The 7500-nt window shown below is 45.8% G+C and overlaps 1 protein-coding gene across 1 annotated transcript in view; it reads right to left on the bottom strand.

Moving 5' to 3' along the window:
• Nucleotides 1-7500, bottom strand: part of LOC128693307 (paired box protein Pax-6-like) — a 45564-nt gene that overhangs the window by 36360 nt on the left and 1704 nt on the right. The window lies entirely within an intron of this gene.

The raw sequence follows: 7500 nt of genomic DNA, 5'->3' as shown, positions 1-7500 counted from the left end.
AATAATGAACAACATATGTCCTCCAGGGTACTACTACCCTGTATATGGTATACCCCCTGTATACCCAGTATAAACCTGTATGCCCTGCATGTAACTCTGCCCAGGGCAAGACGATGCCTGAATTCAAAATGCAATAGACTCCTTTTATTTATCGTTTCGTTTTAGATAAGTTGTTTATACTGTGCTTGTTCTAATTCTTGCTAGTGGGTGTTGTGTTTGTCTTGGTGTTTGTCTTGGTGTTTGTCTTGGTGTTTGTCTTGGTGTGAGGATGAAGGTGGGTGAGAGGGGGGGGGGAATTCTTTTGATGAAGTCATCAAAAAAACATTTGAAGTCCTATAGAAACAAAAAAAAATGTATAAACAAACGGAGTGCATCAAAAGGTGGACAGATTTATACATTATTTTTTAGTGTGATTTTCTTTTTCATATTTTATATTTTTTTGTCAATAAAGGTGCCTGACATGAAGGTTGTTCAGCCACTGGTGATGGATGTGGCCAGTAATACCCATAACAATCCTAATATTACTAACAACGCTTGCAATAGTAATAACTTATGGTAGAACGTCCAACGTAATAAAAATCTTACATTAATACTGAATATCAATCATACTAGACATCAATCATACTAGACATCAATCATACTAGACATCAATCATACTAGACATCAATCATACTAGACATCAATCAAACTTAACGTCAGTTATACTTAACGTCAATCATACTAGACGTCAATCATACTAGACATCAATCATACTAGACATCAATCAAACTTAACGACAGTTATACTTAACGTCAATTATACTTAACGTCAATCATACTAGACGTCAATCATACTAGACGTCAATCATACTTAACGTAAATCAGTCATACTTGACGTCAAGTATATTAAACAGCAATCAGTTACACTAAACATCAATCATACTAAACATCTGTCGTACTGTGTATCAGTCATAGACATCAATCGCTCATTCTAAATGTTAGTCAACCAAAACGTCAATCATATTAAACATCAATCATACTAAACGTCAGTCCCGTTAAAGATCAATCATCCTAAACCTAAATCATACCAAACTTCATACAATATATTAATTAATCAGACAAAAAAATCAATGATTAATACTAAGCATCATTCGTACTAAACGTCAGTCATAATAAATGCCAGCCACACTATCATCAACAACCACACTACCACTACTGACAACCACACTGCCACTACTGACAACCACACTGCCACTACTGACAACCACACTGCCACTACTGACAACCACACTGCCACTACTGACAACCACACTGCCACTACTGACAACCACACTGCCACTACTGACAACCACACTACCACTACTGACAACCACACTACCACTACTGACAACCACACTGCCACTACTGACAACCACACTACCACTACTGACAACCACACTACCACTACTGACAACCACACTGCCACTACTGACAACCACACTACCACTACTGACAACCACACTACCACTACTGACAACCACACTGCCACTACTGACAACCACACTGCCACTACTGACAACCACACTGCCACTACTGACAACCACACTACCACTACTGACAACCACACTACCACTACTGACAACCACACTGCCACTACTGACAACCACACTGCCACTACTGACAACCACACTGCCACTACTGACAACCACACTACCACTACTGACAACCACACTGCCACTACTGACAACCACACTGCCACTACTGACAACCACACTGCCACTACTGACAACCACACTGCCACTACTGACAACCACACTACCACTACTGACAACCACACTGCCACTACTGACAACCACACTGCCACTACTGACAACCACACTGCCACTACTGACAACCACACTGCCACTACTGACAACCACACTACCACTACTGACAACCACACTACCACTACTGGCAACCACACTACCACTACTGACAACCACACTGCCACTACTGACAACCACACTTCCACTACTGACAACCACACTGCCACTACTGACAACCACACTGCCACTACTGACAACCACACTACCACTACTGACAACCACACTGCCACTACTGACAACCACACTGCCACTACTGACAACCACACTGCCACTACTGACAACCACACTGCCACTACTGACAACCACACTGCCACTACTGACAACCACACTACCACTACTGACAACCACACTGCCACTACTGACAACCACACTGCCACTACTGACAACCACACTACCACTACTGACAACCACACTACCACTACTGACAACCACACTACCACTACTGACAACCACACTGCCACTACTGACAACCACACTGCCACTACTGACAACCACACTGCCACTACTGACAACCACATTGCCACTACTGACAACCACACTACCACTACTGATAACCACACTACCACTACTGACAACCACACTGCCACTACTGACAACCACACTGCCACTACTGACAACCACACTACCACTATTGACAACCACACTGCCACTACTGACAAACATACCACTACTGACAGCCACACTGCCACTACTGACAACCACACTTCCACTACTGACAACCACACTGCCACTAACACACTACCACTACTGACAGCCACGCTACCACTACTAACAACCACATTACCACTACTGACAACCACACTACCACTAATGACAGCCACACTACCACTACTGACAACCACACTACCACTACTGACAGCCACACTACCACTACTGACAACCACGCTACCACTACTAACAACCAGACTGCCTAATGACAACCACACTGCCACTACTGACAACCACACTGCCACTACTGACAACCACATTACCACTGACAGCCACACTACCACTACTGACAACCACACTGCCACTACTGACAGCCACACTGCCGCTACTGACAACCACACTGCCACTACTGACAACCACACTACCACTAACAACCACACTGCCACTACTGACAACCACACTGCCACTACTGACAACCACACTGCCACTACTGACAGCCACACTGCCACTACTGACAACCACACTGCCACTACTGACAACTACACTGCCACTACTGACAACCACACTACCACTACTGACAGCCACACTACCACTACTGACAATCACACTTCCACTACTGACAACCACACTGTCAGTACTGACAACCACGCTACCACTACTGATAACCACTGCCACCACTGACAACCACGCTACCACTACTGACAACCACATTGCCTACTGACAACCACACTGCCACTACTGACAACCACACTACCGCAACTGACAACAACACTGCACTACTTTCAACCACACTGCCACTACTGACAACCACACTACCACTACTGACAACCACACTACCACTACAGACAACCACACTACCGACACACTACCACTACTGACAACCACACTCCCACTTCTGACAGCCACACTACCACTACTGAGAACCACACTGCCACTACTAACAACCACAATACTACTACTGACAACCACACTACCACTGCTGACAACCACACTACCCCTACTGACAACCACACTACCACTTCTGACAACCACACTACTACTACTACTGACAACCGCACTATCACTACTGAGAACCACACTGCCACTGCTAACACAATACCACTACTGACAACCACACTGCCACTACTACCACTACTGACAGCCACATTACCACTGCTAACAAGCACACTACCACTAACAACCACATTAACACTGACAACCACATTACCACTACTGACACTCTACCACTACTGACAACACTACCACTACTGACAACCACACTACCACTACTGACACCCACACTATCACTACTGTGACCCCCACTATCACTACTGACAGCCACACTACCGCTACTGGCAACCACACTACCACTAACAACCACACTATCACTACTGACAACCACACTACCACTACTGACAACCACACTGCCACTACTGACAACCACACTACCACTACTGACAAGCGCACTACCGCTACTGACAACCGCACTACCGCTACTGACAACCGCACTACCACTACTGACAACCACACTACCACTACTGACAACCACACTACCACTAACAACCACGGTACCACTAACAACCACGGTACCACTAACAGCCAGACTACCACTAACAAGCACTCTACCACAACCACACTACCATTAACAACCACACTCCCACTAACAACCTTCTACCACTAACAACCACACAACCACTAACAAGCACGCTACCACTAACAACCACACTACAACTAACAACCCCTCTACAACTACTAACAAGTAAACTACCACTCTACCATTAACAACCAGTCTACCACTAACTACACTATTACTAAGAACCAAACTACCACTTACACAGACTCTAACACTAACAACAAAACTACCACTAACCACACTACCACTACTAACAGCCACTCTACCAGTAACAACCACACTACCACTCACAACCACTCTACTAACAACCACACTACCACTCTACCACTAACAACCACTTTACCGCTTCTAACAACTACCACTACTAACAACCACTTTACCACTGACAGTTACACTACCACTAACACACTACCACTAACAACCTTACTACCACCACACAGCAGTGCACCAGCACCACCACACAGTAATGTACCAGCATCAACACAAAGCAATATACCAGTATCACCACACAGTCTTACACCATCACCACCACACAGTAGTGTACTAGCATCACCACACAGTAATGCACCAGCATCACCACACAGTTATGTAAAAGTAGCACCACATATTAATGTACCAGCATCACCACACAGTAGTGTACCATCACCACACAGTAATATACCAGTAACACCACATAGTCATGCACCACCATCACCACCACACAGTAATGCACCAGCATCACCACACAGTAATGCACCAGCATCACCACACAGTTATGTAAAAGTAACACCACATATTAATGTACCAGCATCACCACACAGTAGTGTACCATAACCACACAGTAATATACCAGTAACACCACATAGTCATGCACCACCATCACCACCACACAGTAGTGTACCAGCATCACCACCACACAGTAATGTACCAGAATCACCACCACAAAGTAGTGTACCAGCATCACCATCACACAGTATATCAGCATCATCACACAGTAGTGTACTAGCATCACCACCACAGTAATATACCAGCATCATCACGACACAGTGTAACAGCATCACCACACAGTAATGTACCAGCATCACCACCACACAGTAATATACCAGCATCAACACCACACAGTAATATACTAGCATCATCACACAGTAGTGTACCAGCATCACCATCACACAGTTCACCCCCACTCAGTAGGGTTCCAGCATCACCACACAATAATGTACCATCACCACACAGTAATATATCAGCATCATCACACAGTAGTGTACCAGCATCACCACACGATAGTGTACCAGCATCACCATCACACAGTAGTGTACCAGCACCACCATCACACAGTAGTGTACCAGCATCACCACACGATAGTGTACCAGCATCACCACCACACAGTAGTGCACCAGTATCATCATCAAACAGTAGTATACCATCATCACCACCACTCAGTAGTGTACCAGCATCACCACACAGTAATCCACCACCATCACCACACGGTAGTGTACAGCATCATCACACAGTAGTGTACCAGCATCACCACCACACAATAGTGTACTAGCATCACCACACAATAGTGTAACGGCATCAAGACACAGTAGTGTACCAGTTTCATCACCACACAGTAGTGTACCAGTTTCATCACCACACAGTAGTGTACCAGTTTCATCACCACACAGTAGTGTACCAGTTTCATCACCACACAGTAGTGTACCAGTTTCATCACCACACAGTAGTGTACCAATTTCATCACCACACAGTAGTGTACCAGCATCACCACACAGTGTTTCAGCATCACCACACAGTAATGTACCTGCATCACCACACAGTAGTGTACCAGCATCACCACCACACAGTAGTGTACCAGCATCACCACCACACAGTAGTATACCAGCATCACCACACAGTAGTGTACCAGCATCATCACCACACAGTATTGTACCAGCATCATCACCACACAGTAGTATACCAGCATCACCACACAGTAGTGTTTCAGCATCACCACACAGTAATGTACCTGCATCACCACACAGTAGTGTACCAGCATCACCACCACACAGTAGTGTACCAGCATCACCACACAGTATTGTACCAGCATCATCACCACACAGTAGTATACCAGTATCACCACACAGTAGTGTATCAGCATCACCACACAGTAGTGCATCAGCATCACCACAAAGTAGTGTATCAGCATCACCACACAGTAATGTACCAGCATCACCACACAGTAGTGTACCAGCATCACCAATCAGCAGTGTGCCAGCATCATCACCACACAGTAGTATACCAGCATCACCACACAGTAGTGTACCAGCATCACCACACAGTAATGTGCCAGCATCATCACCGCACAGTAGTGTACCAGCATCATCACCGCACAGTAGTGTACCAGCATCATCATCGCACAGTAGTGTACCAGCATCATCACCGCACAGTAGTGTACCAGCATCATCACCGCACAGTAGTGTACCAGCATCACCACACAGTAGTGTACCAGCATCACCACACATTAATGTACCAGCATCATCACTACACAGTAGTATACCAGCATCACCACGCAGTAGTGTACCAGCATCACCATCACACAGTATTGTGCCAGCATCACCATCACACAGTAGCGTACCAGCATCACGAACGCATAGTGTACCAGCACCGCCACACAGTAATGTACCAGCATCATTACACAGTAGTGTACCAGCATCACCACACAGTAATGTTCCAGCATCATCACCACACAGTAGCGTACCAGCATCACCCCAGTGCCCTTTTATCACCACATAGTTGTCTTGACTTTAGTCACCTGTATGACCAGTCATTTGTATGACCAGTCACTTGTATGACCAGTCACTTGTATGACCAGTCACTTGTACTGCAGGTCACCCTTCAGTCCAGTCACCTGTTAGACCAGTTACCTGTCAGACCAGTCACCTGTCATACCATTCACCTGTCAGACCAGTCACCTGTCAGACCAGTCACCTGTCAGACCAGTCACCTGTCAGACCAGTAACCTGCCAGACCAGTAACCTGTCAGACCAATCACCTGCCAGACCAGTAACCTGTCAGACCAATCACCTGTCAGACCAGTCACCTGTCATACCATTCACCTGTCAGACCAGTCACCTGTCACACCAGTCACCTGTCAGACCAGTCACCTGTCAGACCAGTAACCTGTCAGACCAGTAACCTGTCAGACCAATCACCTGTCAGACTAGTCACCAAGCTGCACGAGACTTGGTCTGCCATCGTACCCAAATCAAACTTGTTCGTGGGCAGTGCTGTACCGGCAATTTTCATACAGAGCTTGGCGAATGGGACGAAAGGGTAGCTCCAATTCCTTAGATCAAAAACTCACCGGGATCGAAATGTCTCCCATGAAAAATCCATGACTTAAACTTTCACTGATGGTTTTAATAACAGCTCTGGAATCCAGCTTATAATGCCCAGGACT

The sequence above is a fragment of the Cherax quadricarinatus genome, chromosome 28 (assembly GCF_038502225.1).
Source record: "Cherax quadricarinatus isolate ZL_2023a chromosome 28, ASM3850222v1, whole genome shotgun sequence".
In the NCBI taxonomy this organism is placed as follows: Eukaryota; Metazoa; Arthropoda; class Malacostraca; order Decapoda; family Parastacidae; genus Cherax; species Cherax quadricarinatus.
The sequence above is the reverse complement of the archived record's forward strand: the minus strand, read 5'-3'. Positions and strand labels throughout refer to the sequence as shown.